Source organism: Canis aureus, chromosome 14 (assembly GCF_053574225.1).
Source record: "Canis aureus isolate CA01 chromosome 14, VMU_Caureus_v.1.0, whole genome shotgun sequence".
Classification (NCBI taxonomy): domain Eukaryota; kingdom Metazoa; phylum Chordata; class Mammalia; order Carnivora; family Canidae; genus Canis; species Canis aureus.
In genome coordinates, this window is record NC_135624.1 from 14,121,927 (window position 1) to 14,141,644 (window position 19,718).

General features: G+C 33.7%; 1 long non-coding RNA gene across 1 annotated transcript; it reads left to right on the forward strand.

The window, feature by feature from the left end:
* Nucleotides 1-202: 202 nt before the first annotated feature.
* Nucleotides 203-13,546, forward strand: LOC144282842 (uncharacterized). Its single transcript, XR_013351250.1, has 3 exons — nt 203-314; nt 8,019-8,136; nt 13,339-13,546. It is a non-coding gene; the product is annotated as an uncharacterized LOC144282842 (long non-coding RNA).
* Nucleotides 13,547-19,718: the final 6,172 nt, after the last annotated feature.

The window sequence follows — 19,718 nt, forward strand, 5'->3', positions numbered from 1 at the left end:
ACCCAGGGATCCCTTTTTCTTAAATTTTTTTTTTAAATTTATTTTATGATAGTCACAGAGAGAGAGAGAGAGAGGCAGAGACATAGGCAGAGGGAGAAGTAGGCTCCATGCACTGGGAGCCCGATGTGGGATTCGATCCCGTGTCTCCAGGATCGTAAAAATGTTAAAATATTAACAAATAGCAAACGTCTATTTATCTTCCAGAATGGCTGTACTAGTTTGCATTCCCACCAACAGCACAAGAGGGTTCCTTTTTCTCCACATCCTTGTCAATACCCGTTGTTTCCTGTTGTTGATTTTAACCACTCTGACAGGTATGTAGTGATATCTTTTAGTTTTGATTTGTATTTCCCTAAATATCAGTGATGTTGAGCACCTTTTCATGTGTCTGTTAGAAAAATGTCTACTTGTGTCTTCTGTCCATTGTTTTCAAGTTTGTATTTAAATTTCAGTTAGTTTACATACAGTGTAGTATTAGTTTCAGGTGTAGAATTTAGTGATTTAACATTTACACACAATACCCAGTGCTCATTACAAGAGCTCTCCTTGATGAATGGATAAAGATGTTTTATGCATATAATGGAATATTACTCAGCCATAAAAAGAATGAAATCCTGCCATTTACAAGAACATGGATGGAACTAGAAAGCATTATGCTAAGGACAATAAGTCAGAGAAAGACAAATATCATATGATTTCACTCTTATGTAGAGTTTAAGAAACAAAACAAATGAGCAAAGGGAAAAAAAAGAGAGAAGCAAACTAAGAAACTGACTCTTTAGGGAACAAACTGATAGGTACCAGAGGGGAGATAGTTGTGGGGGATGAGTGAAATAGTGATGAGAATTAAGGAGGGCACTTGCTGTGATGAGCCCTGGGTGTTGTATCAAAGTGTTGAATCACTATATTGTACACCTGAAACTAATATTACACTGTACGTTAACTAACTGGAATTTAAATAAAAACTTAAAAAATATACTAACAAATGGTAACTTTAAAATAAACAAATATACTTCCCTTTAGTCAGTGCATACATACATAATTATTATTTTACTCATATTTCAAGATTTTTGATAAATATGTCACTTAGACTTTTAATTTTGTGAAAACTTACTTAATTTAAAATTATTTTTGAATAATTACAAATAGTAAAAAAATAGGTAAAATATTATTTTATTTTTTCCCATTGAGCAGGTTTCACCTGGAAATCAAGAAAAGAATTTAGCTATAAATTTGAGAATGTAGACCATCAAGTATTCAATCATTTGTCTATTGATCAACCTGTCTTATTCATTAAGAGTCTATTACTAATAAAAAAACAATGTATACACAACAAAAAAAAGCATGATTGTCATCTTCAAGGGTTATCAATTGAATTTGAATAAATTATAGTAACCTTTAGACTACTAAAATATCCCTTTTTAAAACCGAATTTCTCAGATGCAGTAGAAAGAGTAAAAAGAAAAATTTTGAATTAAAAGCTCAAACTACTTAAATGCATTAAAACAAAAGTACAATGTACCATATATTTCTCTAAGTGGATTTCATAGTTTTTCTTAATAAAAATTTAGTTAATTCAATCTTGCAAAAAAACAACTTTAAAAAACTCTTTAAGGGAAGTTTCTAATCATGAATAAGCAAAATACTTTAATAATTTCAAATTGATTTGACCTAAATTACCCCTTCTACACTAAAAAGACAGATACAGGGCAGCCCAGGTGGCTCAGTGGTATAGCGCAGCCTTCAACCCAGGGCAGGATCCTGGAGACCCGGGACCGAGTCCCACGACAGGCTCCCTGCATGGAGCCTGCGTCTCCTTCTGCCTGGGTCTCTGCCTCTCTCTCTCTCTCTCTCTCACGAATAAATAAATAAAATCTTTAAAAAAATAAAAATAATAAAAAAAATTAAAAAAGATACATCTATTCCTTGTATTGCAGAAGTCAGTAATCTATTTATGTATTTAGCGTCTCCTTTGATTCTCTTCGTGTTTTCTTTGTATATAGCCAATAAGATCATTACTTGTCATCCTAATGGTGGAATAAACTAAGAAGCAAATGTTTCAGAGAATTGTGTTATGTCAGATATAGAAAAGTTTTAGTATTTTGGAGGGGGAAATAATGGTTTTTAATAATGCTATTTTTTAAACAGAAAATATATCAATAATGTATAATTTTGACTATGTTATTCTTTTCAAAATTTACATGGATATTCAGTATATCCCAAGCTTGAATTTTATCCTGAAAAAAAAACGTTATTGTAATCATTAAGAATTTAAAATTTATCAAGGACAAGTAAAGCCTGGAGTTCCTTTTCTGAGTTTAGTAGATTGTATAAAAGTTTCACATTACTCATATGGCAAAAAAAAAAAAAAAAAAAAAAAAAAACAAAACTACAGGTCAGAAATGTAGCACATCAATCCATAAATTCAAGATGTTCAAGAGTAAGATAGAAATGAGTCCTGTAATTCAATCCAAAATGTCATGATATTTTCAAATTGTAGAAAATGATCTCTGACAGGAAATATTTGACAAATTGTGACAAGATAAGCATGCACTGCTGGTCACAGTGCCTCTTGAAGCTTCTGCTATTACTCCCAGGCTACTCCTGCCACTGGCAATACTGCCTTTTTGCCTTTTGGTCAGCAGATTCAATAGCTTTATACAAACCGAGTAACCTTTTATCTTTCAGATTTCCTTCTATCATGCCCTTCATATTTCCCACCAGTTGTGAGCCTACATTGTGAAATTAGAACTTTGCCTATTACTCAACATTGATAAAACAATTGTGTTAAAATGATTTCTAACATAACATTTTCCAAAAACTATTGTTCAAAACAATTGAGAGGCACTTTTGAAGCTTCTTGGCAAAAGTGGCAAGAAAATACAGTCAAGATCTAAATAAGATTTTCAAAACAATCTTCCAGTAGTTGGCTATTGGTATTCAGGTTATAGGTAACATGAGTCCTGACTTTCAAGACATTTTATAGATGATGTTTTCCAATACTCTTTTCATTCATTTAAGAAATACTGAGTGTCTTCTGTGCAACACACTGAATTATATATACATTATAAAAATATATAATTTGTTAAATTTAATAATATAGAAATTACCACGATATAGATAGATAGGTACATAGATAGATGATAGATAGATGATAGATAGATAGATAGATAGATAGATAGATGATAGATAGATAGATAGATAGATGATAGATAGATCTATCTCCAAATTTGAGGGATGAGGTTAAGACATTTGTTTAGAGGGCTTATGCCTAGTCTTAAAATGTTAGTATGACTTAGACGGACAAAGAGTTGACATGATAAGACAGAGTTGCCAAAAATTTTCAGAAATCTGGAGCCCAGAATTGCAAGCAATTGATTATGCAAAACATATTTATGGGGAATACTGCATAACTTGTTAGGAAACAGTGGCTGAATCAAAAATAAAAGAGATTTCATCAAAGGGGATCATAAAAAGACAGGATGGTTAGATTTGCACTTTAGGTAGAACATCCTGACTACTTATGGAAAAGCATATAAAGGCGATGATGTGATGAAGTTGGAATTAAGGCACTTTTTTAGTGCCTCTGGTGTTGAAGATAGAATTTTAGGCAACACCAGTATGCTTTGGTTGATCTTAGGAAGAGGGAGCCAGTAATACAGTCTGTAAAAATATGTTTGAAAGATCCAAAAAATTAGACTATCATCTGAACATCAATTTAATAACTAAACTTCATTAGAAATATTTCTAAACTATCATCTTAATATATTCTATATTTCTAAAGATAAATGAGGAACCCTGAAAGATTCATTTGGGAAAATGCATTTCTCAAGGAAAAGGAGGATAGTGTGAACTCATAGGAACAAAGAGAAAGTAAAATTTTAAGGTGGTATTGATAAACAGTGACAAATTATGAAGACCAGGATGATATCTTGTCAAATGTCAAGATAATAAATGTTCTTGAGGATTACATAACAACAAAAGATATGAGACTTAAAGCCAAATCAGTAGCAGTTAGTATCCTCAAACCCACCTACTTAATAGACCGTGGCCCTGAAATATTTCCCAATCAAAAGAATGAATGAATAATTCTCAAAAGATGGAGCAGACATACTCCTTCCTTCTCAATACAATTAAAAATCCTGGCAATTATATATTAAACAAATAATAGGAGATGTCAAAATTTAAAAAGAAAAAGGCAGGCAGGTTAGAGACTTTGGGACTCAAGGAACAACATGCTTGGGAATTCTGTTTTTTTTTTTTTTTCCTATTCCATTTTTTTAACCCTTTATTTTTTATTATTTTTTTAAATAATAAATTTATTTTTTATTGGTGCTCAATTTACCAACATAGAGAATAACACCCATTGCTTATCCCGTCAAGTGCCCCCCTCAGTGCCCGTTACCCATTCACCCCCACCCCCCGCCCTCCTCCCCTTCCATCACCCCTAGTTCGTTTCCCAGAGTTAGGAGTCTTTATGTTCTGTCTCCCTTTCTGATATTTCCCACACATTTCTTCTCCCTTCCCTTATATTCCCTTTCACTATTATTTATATTCCCCAAATGAATGAGAACATACAACAAGGCAGGAAACCACAAATGTTGGAGAGGATGTGGAGAAAAGGGAACCTTCTTACACTGTTGGTGGGAATGTGAACTGGTGCAGCCACTCTGGAAAACTGTGTGGAGGTTCCTCAAAGAGTTAAAAATAGACCTGCCCTATGACCCAGCAATTGCACTGTTGGGGATTTATCCCAAAGATTCAGATGCAATGAAACTCCGGGACACCTGCACCCCGATGTTTATAGCAGCAATGTCCACAATAGCCAAACTGTGGAAGGAGCCTCAGTGTCCATGGAAAAACGAATGGATAAAGAAGATGTGGTTTATGTATACAATGGAATATTACTCAGCCATTAGAAATGACAAATACCCACCATTTGCTTCAATGTGGATGGAACTGGAGGGTATTATGCTGAGGGAATTCTGTTTTTATTTTATTTATTTTTCCTAATTCTTGACTCTGACCTAAAAAGCTGCCAAGAGAAACAGATAAAACAAGCTCAAATAACAGCCTATTATCTATAACCAAAGGATCAGAAATGTGGCAGCCAAGCAAGATAAAAGATATTTAGACAAGAACTGTTTTACTATATAGCCAAACACTGCAGAAAATCTGAGTTTTCATCCTCACCCCACCAGCAAGGTTGAGTAGGAACCCTAGATTTCTACCTTCAAGGGGCTGGAATGAGGAGCCCCAACACTGACTTGTATTAGGGTAATTAGGTAAATTAGGGAGTTAAAAAAGTCTATCCCCACTGGCCCTAAAAGTCCACCACCTCAGTGTTAGTAGAGACAACATGGAGAGACTAGACTTTCCCTTCCACCAAGTTGTAATAAGGCACTCGTTTCCTATGATTGGGTGCTATGGAAAGAGGCCTACTAGAAATTTAGGACTTCCTCCATCCTCAAGTAGTAATACCACCCCACTACAGGGTCAGTGGAGGCAGTGTAGGGGACCAGACCACTACTTCCGCTACTTCTGCTGTAGTGGTAGAGCATCTTCCAGGGTCAACAATAGCTGAATGGGGAACCTGGCAATCATGAAGAAATGTCTTACTACCCTCAGCTATTGTGTTACTAAATAGAAAATTTCAGTAAGATCCATAGTCTCAGAATATAATAATAAAATATTCAGGCCTCAGTTGAAAATCACTCATCATACCAAAAACCCGTAAGTTTTCCAAACTAAATGGAAAAAGGCAGTCAATAGATGTTAACACCAAGGACAATGTTAGAATTTTGACAAAGATTTTAAACTAGTAATGATAAAAATACTTCAATGAGCCATTAGGGGCATGATTGAAACAAATTTCAAAAATAGAAAGCCTCAGCAAAGAAATACAAATACAATATTAAAAAATAACAAAGTGGAAATTTTATGGCTAAAGTGCAATAAGTAAAATAAGAATCTCAGTGGATTGACATTTGTTATCAAAATGTGAACAGTATGAGGAGCTCTACAGACCCACTCCCAAGTGAAAAAAAAAAGCAGAGCTAAAAAACAAAACAAAACAAAAAACTAAAGCAAACAAAACCCCAACCATTTAGAGCCTCTGGAAAATGTCCAAATGCACACAGAAAGTTAATAAATATTTATTTATTCAAGAAGGCTTTAAAACTCAGTAAAAACAAGATTTTGTACCATTTGAGAAAAAAAAAATCACCTCTCTCCCCCCATTTCCAACTGGCTCAGCTTAATGAAACCTCCACTCTGGTGAGCTGGTCAAAAAGAGAGGTTCCCTTTCTTCCCATTCCCCTAGGAGAGAAAGGCCACCTCTATTTCTTATTCCCTCTATCTCCAAGTTGAAAGGCTAAATTTATGGTCAGTGAAGCTGAGGGATCAGGGATTCCCTTCCTCCACTGAGCCTCTACCCATAGGGCAGGGATTTTAAACGCAGACATGGAGGGCCTAAAATATGAGGGCTCCAAGCATACTCATAAACCAGAGTGTCCAGACCAGAGAAGAAAGCCGAGAACACCAGAGCATCCCTCCATCATCTCCAGCACCCAGTGTAGTTGCTGAGCTTATTTTTTTCCAGGAGGAGAAGTAGTTCATAAGAAAAAGAGAGTATCTTAGTGAAGTATAGGTTAAACCAGAGGCCAACCAATTCAACAAGAAAAACTAGGAAAAGAGATAAAAGAAACTCCCAGGAGTCAGAAGAAAGAGCAAAGACAGGACTCCTAAACTATCGATAGGTGCCCAAATTTAACTGGATCTGACAGATGAATGATGTACACCCAAGCACTATGGAAAAAATCTACTTGCAATTAGGGGAGCTTAACGGGCTGGGCATAATATCAAATGATGCAGACAAGTGTAACAGAGGTGGAGGAAAGAGAGGGTCAAAGAAAACCCTGTTAAGACTACTGTCATCCCAGGGTGACTTCACATACTCAAGGCTCTGGCCTATGGGGAATAACCCCGATGACTCCACACTTCACTAAATAGATTACTAAAATAACACAACCAATTCATAAAAAAAAAAAAAAAAGAAAAGAAAAAGAAAAAAAAAAAAACTAAGAAGCAAGAACTACAACAAAAAGTAGACCTTGAAGTGTAGGGAGGGATTCAGCACCTGAAGTTGCTGCAATCTATTGCCAAAAGGGGCCATTTGTCAAAACATTTTACCACACTTCAACTATGGTAGCATAGATATCTGGATATTTTCCCTCAGAAAAATCTTAAATAGTCCCATCTAGCAATACTCTTTTTGAAATTGATCTAAAAAATTGTGTCTTGTCTACTACAAATTTTTGTTCTATGTTTACTGGACTCAAGATATGTATTAAACACTGTATCTGATCTGATTTCTGTCTTCAGACAGGGCAACATAGGAAAGCAATACAGAAAAGAAATAAAAATAAAATATCAACAGCAGAGCAATGCACTGGGGAGGATGGAGAGTAGACAATGCATTCTTAATGACTTTTTTCTCTTGTTTTAAGAGTAGATGGGGACTAACTAAAGGCATATGTCCTAGAAAGACAAAGAAAGGAGGGTAGTCATTATCTTCAGTAGGTAAAGTTATTTCTGGAAATAGCATATTTTAAAAAGTCCTTATAGTAGAAAACCAAAACAAATTCATGCTAAAGGAGTGTATATGAATTGAAGGGAACAAGTGGAGATGTTTGAAGAGATAAAAAGGTAAAACAAAGTTCTGCAATCCTGGATTTGTAAACTAGTGTTTTTGTGTCCTGACAATTTTAACTATATAAAAATGTAAATGCCTGACTCTTTCTTGAAGCCAATAAAAATTCAATTTCTGAGTATGAGCACAATGATCAATTTGCCCTATTATATTAGAATGGATCAGACAACATGGGGATATCTGCATCGATAAATATTGTGTATAGGAGAAATGAAATAAGTGTAATATAATTTTCACAAGGTATAAATTTTTCCCAGTGTGAAAACAAATATATCAACTTCAATTTTGCTTTGTTTCTTTACCCTAGATTCTCTTTGGCAACAGGAAGCCATTATCCTACCACACAAACTATAGACAACTGGCAATCTTTCTAATTTTTCTCTGCCATGTCAGATGTTCATAAATAAAATACTGTATTTCTTGAGGTAGGTAAATTCTTCACAAATAAACACAAGGAGCCAAAATATAACACAATTTCTAAAGGGAATGAGCTGCTTCTATATATCAGGAACTGATTTAATATTTTCTTAATTCATTTTGGAAACCTTTTTTTGAGGCAGACAATAATGAAAAAATCTTTGTTGTGGATTATTGCCCTGATATCCTTTGTGTTAGCTGAGATTGTGCTCACCTAAAACTGTTGGACAGCCGAAAATTTTTCAGCTTTGCATATGGACAGAATTAATCTTGATGAATGATATTAAGAAGGTTAAGATTATATTTTTTGGTAACTACTTGCCTTATGTTTATTCCTTTTTTTTTTATAAATTTTTTATTTATTATTTATGATAGTCACAGAGAGAGAGAGAGAGAGGCAGAGACATAGGCAGAGGGAGAAGCAGGCTCCATGCACCGGGAGCCTGACGTGGGATTCGATCCTGGGTCTCCAGGATCGCGCCCTGGGCCAAAGGCAGGCGCCAAACCGCTGCGCCACCCAGGGATCCCCTTATGTTTATTCCTTTTGAAAGATCAAATATTTTGTATTGTCAAATTTTAATCAATAAGTATATATAGAATGATTATCTTAACACGATTAAATACATATACCTTATATAGAGCTTGTACTTAAAAATAAGAGGCAACTGAGTGGCTTAGTTGGTTAAGCATCGACTCTTGATTTTGGCTCAGGTAATTATTTCAGTGTCCTGAGATCCCCTGCATCCTGCACCATGCACAGCATGGAGTCTGCTTGAAATTCTCTCTCTCCAGAGGGGGAGAGGTGCCCCTCACCCCACCACTTGTGCATTTTCTTGCTCAATAAATACATACATAAATAGAGTGTATTATTCCTTTCTTGAGCATAGCCTAATTGTTCAAGAATAGCCCAAATATTTCTATAATATTTAATCAAATTTAGAATTGTCAACAATTTAATATTTACTTTCAGAGAGTTAAATCTCTAGTGCTTATGTTATTATAAACCATTCCTCAAATTAAAGCTATTATACAGTTAACTTCATTCAGAGGTTTTATTTTTTTTAAGATTTTATTTATTTATTTATGAGAGACACACAGAGAGAGAGACAGAGACAGAGACACAGGCAGAGGTAGAAACAGGCCCCATGCAGGGAGCCTGAGGTGGGACTCGATTCTGGGTCCCCAGGATCACGCGCTGGGCTGAAGGCGGCGCTAAACCGCTGAGCCACCCGGGCTGCCCCATTCAGAGGTTTTAAAATTTGTGTTTGTCTTTGCCAAATAATAGCCCACGAAAAAAACTATATTATATTAAAATCTGTATTATTCAGATTTGAAACGGAGTAAACAAATATAAATATTCATAAATGAGTAGATTACATATTAAGTGAAGTGAAACCAATATTAATGAAAATGTCTTGCATTAATCATAAATAATACAATTAATATCATGTTATTTATTGTTGTTGCTGAGTATACAAAAATAATCATTCTACCAGTCTTGTTTAAGTTGTGCTTAAAACTGCAGGGGGGAGATGACATGTGGGTATTATTCCAAAGCAATGTGATAAATGCTGTAACAGAGATGAGTTCCAAGGATTATAGGATAATATTGAGGTTTCGATTACAAAAATTTTATGTTATATCACATTACATGTAGAAAGGAAGCACAGAATAATGGTTAGCCTGGACCCTGGTGCCAAAATCCTTAGATCAGGTCCTGTCTCTGACATGTACTAGATGTGCAACCTGGGTCAAGTTTCCTACCTCTCTAGCCTCAGGTTTCTCATCTGTAAAATAGAATCAATATAGGTAATCACTTCATTGAACTCTTAGGAGAGAAAGTGAAATAATATTAGTAATTACTTGGAATATTGTCTACAAAATAATTTTAAGTTCTATGCAAATGTTTGTTAGAAATATTCATATTGTATTGGTAAAATGAACCCCCAAAACCTTATCCCTTCAGCTTTCTTCCAGAAAGCTTGGAACTTTGCCTGCCCTCTTAATTAGAGAAGACCTGTCACAGGAGCACTCAAGCTTGGTGTTTAAAGTTAGATGCCTTTCCTGCAGCTTTTTCAGAGTAAAATTTAGATCCATCAAATGAGAAGTACTGGCTCATTTTCATAGTTATAAATTGGGTGATAATATCTATTGCTTTTGACATAAAAGTTTAATCAATTTGCATTTATAAAGCATTTCATTTTTTTATAATAATGGTATGGATTTTTTAAAAAAGATTTTATTTATTTGTTCATGAGAAACACACACACACACACACACACACACACACAGAGGCAGAGACACAGGCAGAGGGAGAAGCAGGCTCCACGCAGGGAACCCGACAAGGGACTATCCCGGGACTCCAGGATCAGGCCCTGGGCTCAAGGTGGCGCTAAACTGCTGAGCCCTCCCGGGCTGCCCAAGCATTTCATTTTTATTGACTCTCGCTTTGCAAACAACCCTGACATAAGTTGTGATATTGTAATCATTATTTTGTGATGTAGAAAATAGAAAAGTAATTTCTAACCCATGACAACTGCAGAATAGAACAAAAGAAACACGTCTTTGTAGTAGATTTGGATATTTTCCACAAATGTAAATATTGCAACCAGTTACACATGAGAAGGAGGTGACTAAGAGTGTATTTGGGCACAGTGTATGTTCTACAATCAAAGTGAAGGCAGATGATTCCATAACTAAACTATTACATAAATGTATATACACACATTTGATACATATGTATGCGCATGTATACATGTATATAATATACACATATATTACATGTACACACATATATATGTGTGTCTATGTGCTTAAAGTATTCACATTAAACAATAGTTGATTATTCAATACATTGGAATTCTATTGAATATCCTAACTGGATAACTAAACTTGTTAGTAAATGAAATATTTAATAATGTGCAGGCTTGTCATTTCTGATGATCAAAGTTGATCACTATTATTTTCTATACGTGGATTTATTATATTTGTCCCACCTTCTTACTAAAATATTTCTTAATAATATTTGAGTAGCAATCTCTTTAATGGATTTATTGATGTTCATAATTTCATGGCAGGTGACTAATTTTTATTCTCTTTAATCTTGACAATACCTTTTATGTAATAGCAAAAATTAGGTATTTTTATTAACAAAGTCACTTGACTTTCTGTAACATATTGGTAGTTTGATCCTATTTAACCTTTTTAATATGATAATGTACTTTGTATTTCACAGCATTTTGGTCAGTAGTCTTAGAGTTAACAATCAAGACTCAGGACTTAGTTTGATTTAAGCAAATAACTTACTTGAAATTATCAGCATAAATAAATAGGTAAATACTTTTTTTAAGTGACTAAAAATATTCTGGGTTGTTCACAATGACACTAATTACATAATATCTTAAAGTTGCTTCCAATTATTACTATGTGTAAATCTTTTTTATCTAATTAGATATGATTCCCTGAAAGAAAGAAAGGTCATAACTAATCTCTTACATCATCAGAAGTTAGAATAGTTTAGTGTGCTTTAACAAATAAATCATCTCTTTTTTGTTCTATACTAAATGGATTTAAACTTAATTTCCTGAATTCAGTCTCACAAAGTTCTCTCTTTTTTTCATATTTCATTCAGTATGATTTTGATAAAAATATAAAACTATGTCAATGTCTTTGTGGATCTTTTTTTTTTTGTCTTTGTGGATCTTATTTGCTTATAAAATTTTTAAAAAAATTCACAGAATGGAACAAGAATTTGATAACCCAAATCTTTGACACCTCTACTATCTCCTAGAATTGATTTTTTTTTTTTTGTTTAGAAGACTAATGTTTTGGGCAGCCCTGGTGGCTCAGCGGTTTAGTGCTGCCTTAGACACAGACCCAGGATGGAGTCCCATGTCAGGCTCCCTGTGGGGAGCCTGCTTCTCCTTCTGCCTGTGTCTCTGCCTCTCTTTTTCTCTCTTTCTCTCTCTCTCTCTCTCTGTCTCTCATGAATAAATAAATAAAATCTTTAAAAAAAAGAAGACTAATGTTTTCCTGACTCTTCAGTAAATTAGTAAATTGCTTATCCACAGTAAGTATATTCTGCCATTATTTTTTCCGGTATCAAATAAGAAGATGACAGTGTTTTTGTTGACATATAATCCAGTACCTTACTTTCTAGGACTCACCATATGTGTGAATATATGCTCATGACTCTCACATATTTATAGAGAGGATATAAAGATTATCTATCTATCTATCTATCTATCTATCTATCTATCTATCTATCTATCATCTATGTATTTATCTTTGCATCTATACCTATGCATCTATCTACCACCTATTTCTCATCTATTTATTGATCTATCATCTATTTACATCACACACACACATATGACAGAAATTATGAAATGGTGAGTGCTTCAACCAGAGTTTTTCATTCTTATTTTATCAATGGTCTCTAATTGTCTTAATGCACATTCATTTGTGTTAATAGGGAATATGCTAACTTCAGTTTGTAACTGAATTTGTGATTTTTTATGCTTTACATTAATCACTTTACAAATAGATTCATTGAGTGCCTACATGTCAGGAACTAAACTGGGGTCAGAGATTTTAATGGGTTAAAGGCATACCTCATCATTGCCTCTGAGAAACTTGCAGACTAGTGGAATACTCATGTAAATTAAAAAAAAAATAGCAGTACTAGTGTAAATTAAAAACAAAAATAGTATTACCGATACATATATACGTACATATATAATGTATGTATATATAATGTACGTATATATGTATTATATATGTACATATATATTTAATATAATTTAATATCTTCTGTCTCTAAGGAATGTATATTTTCCCCAATTCTCCACTCAATGCACTTATTCTTTTTTTGTACTTTTATTTTCTATCATCTATCTTTCCGGCCTTATTCAGACTATTACTTCCATTTCAACACTGTTACTAGGGCTTCCTTCCCTACCAACATCCTAGTGTTTTTCACTACCACTTACTTTATATTCTTGGTAAATGCATGAAAGCCTAGTATCATTTTTTGTTTTCCCATTTTAAAATGATTAGATAAGCTTTAAAAATTGTATATATTAACAATTACAGTGTATGCATTTTATCATTGATTACAGAAATATTTTATTTATCACTGTCATTCTAAAACATTCTTCATGGTGACTAATCAATTTTTTGATTCTTTCCTTTCCTTTCCCCCATTATAGAGCTATGTACTCTGGATCCTAGTCTTACCAATGGCCTTTCATACACATTTAATAAAAATATTGAGGACAACCAGGAAATGAATCTTCAGTTGCTCTCATACTCATCCAAGAGCTGTCTCAAGCCTCATAACATTTTCTACCTCAGTGAAGAGTTGCAACTCTTACTCTAACGCTTCACATTTAAAGAAATGATTCATGCCCTTCTGTGTTTTTGCCTCTGTTTATGAGTAATTATTAAACTGAATTAAAATAATCTCAAATCCTTCTTTTAAATAATTAATCAATTAAGATATATTGACTTTTATTCAGAACTATTTTAAATTGAATCAGACTCTTTTATTAATTTAAAATGAACTTATAGATTTCTATCAGAATCAGTGTGGATTCTGGGACAGAATATATGAGTAATAGAAGATAGAAAGCAACTGTATAAGAGGAAAAAAAAAAACCCTTCCTTTGTAATAAATTTAGAGTTTGACTAATTGATATTACAGGTAGAATGCTTGCATGTGGAACAACCCAGATCTGTTTACCAAACTCTATAGAGAAGCAACACAATGTACTTCTGTGGATTCTTCATTATAGTGAGTCAACATCACAAGTTTCTAAAAGCAGATCATTTTTCAACATCATAACTCAAATTAATCTTAAGGTGATTTTGAAAATTCTTCTAATTTATATGTTGGGTAATCAATTGTTTATATGAAACTTCTCATAATTCAGATCAGGAGAGGGACTCCAAACTAGGAATGGAAGCAGTGTTTCTTTCCCAGGAATAAATTCTGGAAACATGCTAGGTGTATAAAGGAGAAAATCTGAGTTTAGAGTTTCACATGTGGAACACAGTGTTTCTGTTACAATACATACAGATTTTGTAAGATTCTTTCACAACTACCCTTACTCAATTACTGCACATTCACTCACACCTTCTTGCCTTTCAATTATATACCTTTTCTTGAAAAACAGATTTAAGTACACTCCAATGAATAGCCTCTTCAGTGATGAAAATTTACAGTACATAAAATTTCCATGACACCTAAAGTAATCCAGGACATTTAAATCCATGGCATTATAACTTGGTTCTAAATATAAAGTCAAGAAATATTTTGTTCTAAAAATAATCTCCACTATTATTGGTGATAAGAGACTTTTAAGAGACTATTAAGAAAATATTTATTCTCTTCACATATGCAAAATTATCCTTTTTAAATTTATATCTAAATTAGGAATAACCTTTCCAATTAAAAGAACTTCTCTCTTTCTTTCTCTACCTCTCACCCTCCCTCCCTAATTGTTACATGCTGACAGAACAAATGTTTTGTTTTGTTTTGTTTTGTTTTGTTGTTTTCAAATCCCCAGAAAACAGAAGGTAGCACTACATAGCTCACTTGACTGTTTCCTTTCTCCCAACCTTTTGTACTCCAGTATGTATCTGGAGCAAGGGAGTTGGGACCCTGAAAACTATATTTCTCAGAAACTCTTCCTGACCTTCAGCTAACTTCTGACAGTGGGAGCTGTTTGTTGGAGATAGGAAACTTACATCTGGGAAAGTAAGTGCTCTTTATCTTCTGGTTATGGTCAACATGGTGTACGTAACAGAAGGGAAATTTGCAGAACCTCTTCTAGATCCCCGCATCACCACTCTGAAGCTTCTTGGTGGTTCCTCCGCCTTTACTAATTTGCTTTCTGTTCTTACGATTTCACTATTTTTGAGAATGTCATATGAAGGAACTACATACTAAAAAGCTTTTTAAGACTTGCATCTTTTGTTTCTCCTAGTGCATTTGAAATCGATCCATGCGGTTGCATCTATCAATAGTTTGTTCTTGTTTGTGGCTGAGTTCTTTTCCATTGTATAGATATGAAACATTTTTCTTTATTCACTCCCTAAATGAAGGATATTTGATTTGTTTTCCATTTGGGAATATTATTCTAAATATCTCTAAATATTCACATATGTATTTTTGTGTGAATATGTATTTTCATTATCTTATGGTAAATAGGAGCATGATTCCTGGATCATATGGCAAATGTATTTTAAATTTAAAAAAATGTTGTTTTCCAAAGTGGCTATTCCATTTTGCATTTCTACAAGCAATGTTTGCTCCTAACCTTCACTAGAACATTATTTTTTATGTTAAGCATGAAAATAGTTTAATGACCTAAAGCAGTTTGATATATATATATATATATATATATATATATATATATATATGAAAAGTATTTTTATTTCATTCTTAAAGGATTACAAATACTTACTAATGAGATCTGGTGTTTGTTGGGCACCACACAGCTTCCCAAACTTTGGAATCAGATCAGACACTGTCACCCATGCTTTCTTTTTCACACAGTAGATACAGGCTTTGTTAAGACTTATACAAAGCATATTTTACTACTATTTGTAGCAATGCATTGTTAAGGGGTTTTGGTTCCTCCAACATGCCTCTCATAGTGCTTGAAACCAGTTGTCTGTATTCTGATACTTGGTACCAGAGATGGTTTCTACCCGTTTCCTTTGGAGTGTGTCCTATTCTCAAACATAAAAAGGTCTGCAATTTCATCATTTTATTATATCATGTTTTTTCTAGATTCTTTGGCAAAAAAACATATGGATTAGCTGGTGATTTTGAGGTTAAAGATGAAAACAGAAATGCTTAATTGACATAAACATGAAGGTTAAGTCTGGTTGTTTTTAATAAACAAGAAAACAATACTTTCCTTACATTATCAAGGAGCCCAGATAACTTGCTATCTAAATAATAAGCCCAACGTTGTTTAGTTACACAAATAATTTAAAATCTAAAATTTATTTGCGGGTAACCCGTGTGGCTCAGCGGTTTAGCGCGGCCTTCAGCCCAGGGTCTGATCCTGGAGACCCGGGATCGCGTCCCACATCAGGTGCCCTGTATGGAGCCTGCTTCTGTCTCTGCCTATGTCTCTGCCTCTCTCTCTCTCTCTCTCTCTCTCTCTCTCTCTCTCTGTGTGTCTCTCATGAATAAATAAATAAAATCTTAAAAAAAATAAAATTTATTTGCAGAATGGCAATTCATCTAGGACAATCAGTCCTGTGTATATATTAACGTTTATTCTAATATAAGCATGGCTATTTGGGCATATATGTATTAATGTATCATGTATAAAATTGATCAATGCGATTTTAAAACTATTTTATGAGCACATAATATTAATATATTGAGTAAAGTTAGAAAATTAAAATGTATGCTCATAAAGCCTTGGTTCTAAACTATTTCATCTCTTGCACTGTCACCATGGAAGAGTTGTAGAGTCCTTATGTTCTGATTTCTAACCTTTTTCATTCTGTTTTCATGATGCTTAAATAAAAATTATATTAAAGTGTTTAGTGAGTGTCTTGTCCATGGCAACTATCAACAATTTGGCAGAGCCTACTAAATATTTTCAATATATTTTCATTATCTACAAGAAAAATTTCAAATATTTTAGAAACAATTTAATAATATTTTAAGGTCTGACCTCAATTAACCTTTTCAAACTTCTTCCTGCAAATTAAACATCAAACTGAATTATACCTATTCTCTAAATATTCATTGGTGTTTTTTTAAATTCCTGTGCAGTAGTCCCCCTTTATACATGGGAGATATATTCTAAGACACCCAGTGAATGCTTGAAACTGCTAATAGAATGTACCCTTATAAGGGGTATAATATGTACTATGTTTTCTATATGTACCTGTCTATGATAAAGTTTAATTTATAAATAAGGTACACTAAGAGATTAACAATAATAACTAACAATAAAATAGAATAATCAGAATGATATACTGTAAAAAAGTTATGTGAATGTTGTCTCTTTCTCAAAATATCTTACTGTACTATACACCCTTCTTTTTGTGATACTGTGAGATGATAGAATGCCTACATGATCCAGAGAGCTACTATATTGATGTGCTTTTTGCCTCTAATCTTTGCAAATTCAAATCTAAAAATCTTAGGCTAAATGTCATTTTATTTAACAAAGTGTAGTCATAATATTGTCTCCTCATTTAGAATTAATCTTTCTGTCTCATTACAGTGTATCTTTTGTACAACCTATACAAAAGTCAGTATCTCTTATACCTTTGCAGTATTTTGGGCTTTGATATCTATTTTTTAGTTAAATTTGTAAGCATTTTACTTTGCAGGATATATGTATTTACTAAAATGGGCCAATAAATATTTGTTTATTTGAATAGATTCATCAACTGGCATGTAAATTACCATAAATTATGAAAGTCCATCACTAGTTTGTTGCAACCATTTGTGTCTGGGAAGGAGATAAATCAGGTGACTTCTATCTGTATTGGATTGGCATCAATCTGACCGTGGTAATTATTTTCCACTGTTTTATTAAAATATTAGTAAAAGGGAAGAAAAGGTTGGGTCACATAAAATTAAAAAGTTGTCCAAATAATTGATGATAGCTGGGATAACTTGTTTAAAAGTGAAGAGAAAAGCTAATGGGTTAGGGAATTATTGGGGCTAAAACAGTGCATTAATCCTGGAAGCAGAGAGAGCCAGGAAGACTGAAAGGAGGCAGGAAGGTGACCTCAGGCATACTAAGTGTCCACACATTTATGGCTCTTATGATGGACACAACACCAAGCAGTCCCACCACTGTCAGGAATACTCTTTCTGAGACAGTCACTGATAAAAAGATATCATGGTAATTACTCTGTAACTGGTAGTGTGAGGGGAGAGACCATAGTTCATTGAATGAACTCTTGTGAAATCAGCAATATGTTAAACAAATATAGAAATGGTTAAGATATCACCTGTGAGTATGTCTACACACACGCATACATACATACATATACTGTGTGTATTTTTAACTTGTATTTTTAACTTGTAACATCTCCCTAGCAGTAAGGCTGGCCTCATATCATATGTGTTAGAGGACAGGTTTTGGGAGACAAAGCAATGGATTGGGATTATTCCTTAATTCAGTGAGGAAGGGTTCTCTGGAGAAGGAAATGAGGGATATAGAGCAAAACAGGAGAAGAAAGCTAAGCAAAATTCTAAATTAGCTTTAGTCTGTTTCCACAGAGAACCAGAGGAAGGAAACCATTATTGTTCCAGCCACTCAGATACTGTCTATCCTCCATTCCTCATGAGTTAAGAAAGGTAACCTTCCTTACAGAGCAGCTACCATGTAGGGCAGGTCAATTCTTCAGAAAAGGAGACAGTTGTGCTTTCAGGGGCAAATAGTTTAAAAAGCTGGGGGATGGGTATACACTGAGCCGATAAAGGGAAGTGAACAATTCTTGGTCCTTTTCTGAGTTCTTTTAGGAATTGACTGTTGGGATTTTGATGGCAATTACAATGACTACACAACAATGTGAATAATACTAAAATAAATATTTTAATAAGTATTTAATAAATACTATGTTACAGGATTACTTTATTCATGTATGTTGTATTTAGCTCTTCTTCTATAAATTTTTGTATTTTATCCATAGAGGTCTTGGACATATTTCATTAAATGTACTGCTTTTTTTTCCCCTTGACATTATACTGATTTCATAGGATTGCATAATTGAAAGGACTCTCAAGATTCCATTGAGCATATTAAACTTAATAAAGGTGAAAGACATGGTACAGTAGCAGAAAGAAAACACAGGCACAGATCGGAGTCCCAAGAGATTTTCAGGGGAAGGTGCATATATTAAATTCTTTCTAAGTCACATAAAATGTGCTTTGCCTATTGATTAGCAATCACCAAGAAGAATCTGGTTTTAGAAAAATTTTATAGTGGGGCCTTTTTATGCCTCACTGGTCATTCAGCCATGCTAGACTGGGTAACCAACACAGATGTAAGCTATCAAACTACATGTCCGTAAACTATGTAAGCAAGCTGGCCATGGATACTAGGGAGTTTCAAAGTTTGAATAACGCACAAGAAATTACTATCTGGGTAATCTTGGCTTAGCTTGGCCATGGATCAGTATTGGACTTCCAGGTATTCCTGAATAAAAAACCTGTCCCATTTCATCTATAAATTAACTTTGTCTTTTAAGACCATAGTCCTGAGTTTTGTTCAATTTCTAAATTACTCAATATCATTCTCTTTTTGACATCTTATGCATTACTTATAATAAAGAAAACACACTAATTATATAGTTTAATATGGTTTAGATATGGCTTTGAAGACATATTTGAATTTACCATATAATCCAGCACAGATGTTTTCATAATCCTCTAAAGCCTGGCAACTCTTTCATCTTCTTGCTCTACAAAAGTCAAACTTTATAAAATGAATCAATAGATTGAACCAATGTAAGAACTAACTGATTATTAACCAAACCTAGTTTCTATAATTATCTTCCATCAGAAGAATATCTTGTGAGGTTTTAAATATCATCTCTC